The sequence below is a fragment of the Dipteris shenzhenensis genome, chromosome 5 (assembly GCF_047967505.1).
Source record: "Dipteris shenzhenensis isolate YYH24624 ecotype China chromosome 5, Dip_SZ_1.0, whole genome shotgun sequence".
In the NCBI taxonomy this organism is placed as follows: Eukaryota; Viridiplantae; Streptophyta; class Polypodiopsida; order Gleicheniales; family Dipteridaceae; genus Dipteris; species Dipteris shenzhenensis.
The window spans coordinates 31,019,190-31,020,454 of record NC_141600.1 but is presented as its reverse complement, the minus strand read 5'-3'; the positions used below and the strand labels follow the sequence as shown (position 1 = coordinate 31,020,454).

The 1,265-nt window shown below is 48.9% G+C and overlaps 1 non-coding gene across 1 annotated transcript; it reads right to left on the bottom strand.

The window, feature by feature from the left end:
* Positions 1 to 840: 840 nt before the first annotated feature.
* On the bottom strand, positions 841 to 1,036 carry LOC147901871 (U2 spliceosomal RNA). The gene has a single exon (XR_015541097.1). It is a non-coding gene; the product is annotated as a U2 spliceosomal RNA (small nuclear RNA).
* Between the last annotated feature and the right edge of the window lie 229 nt (positions 1,037 to 1,265).

Genomic DNA, 1,265 nt, shown 5'->3' with positions numbered 1-1,265 from the left:
CCAAATCGGTGTGTTGTTGATGCCTTGCAACACCAATCCCCTTTTTGCCTTTGTGAGGGACATCTGAGAGTCATCGCATTTAAGTCCATAGAGAATTGTCTGTAAGTTCCTATTCGGTCACGTATCATTAAGACCCGTGTCCAGGGCAAATAAATTGCTTTGCATTTAAATACATGGTCGGGTAAGAATTGCACCTTTGCCCCCTGGCAACACCATCAGTTGACCATGTGCAATTCATTCACTCCCATCACCCCCTCCGCATCCTCATCATATATGTGTGCCTGAGTTCCATCATGCATCACCCTTCCCAGGCCATACGCAGATAGTCTAGTGATGGTTGACCTCGATGATTCAAGCCATACGCAGATAGTCTAGTGTTGCTTTCTCGATTGGCATGAAAGACCGTTGCTGCATTGGAGTCGGTTGGCGATCTGTACTCTCTTCTCACGTTCTGAATCGTAAAGTGATTCTTGTCAAGAATTGGAAATTGCCAACTTCCTTCCTACTAATGGAGCAACCCGTGAGACAGCAACAGTAGGTACGGCAATCCGCCACAAGCGCCTTTCTTCTCAACACAACCAGCCATCTACACTCACCCAATCTGTGGACGTTCAACCTCCGGCCACTTTCCTATCAGCATAGCCCACATCTCCAATCTGCAGCTTCTCTGGAACGACCAACGAATTGCTCTGGGGACGACATCTGACTTCACTAACACAAAGGACTATGTACATTTGGCTCTGCGCAAAGGGGAGAGTGCAGGCCTGATTGGAAGCGTCCGCGTCCTCGGTCGTGTGCGTCCTTCCTTGTTAGGATTTGGATTGGGGTCTCCCGAGGGAGAAGGGGTGCGCCAGGCCTCTGAGGTAGTGCAAGACAGAGGCGACGCTCGCAGTCCCGGGCAGCAAGCTGCCGGATGGGGCTGCCCCCTGAAAGAAATTAGGTTAATATCATGTGACCCGATGGGTCACGTATCAGATATTAAACTGATAAGAACAGATACTACACTTGATCTTAGCCAAAAGGCCGAGAAAGGTATGAAGAGCAGGCGCTCGCAGGCTCCGCTAAGAGAGCCCTCCCCTCACCCCCTTTTGCAGTGCTGCTTATGGGGTAATTATGCCACGTGTCCACCATCTGTTGCATGCATCCCTCTCCATCGCTTTTCGTATCCTTTAGAAATTGAAGCCTAATACATTTAATACTTAATTTGGAAGCATGGAACTTAGCCTAATCACTCAAAAATAGAATCATTGCACACTACTGGCAGA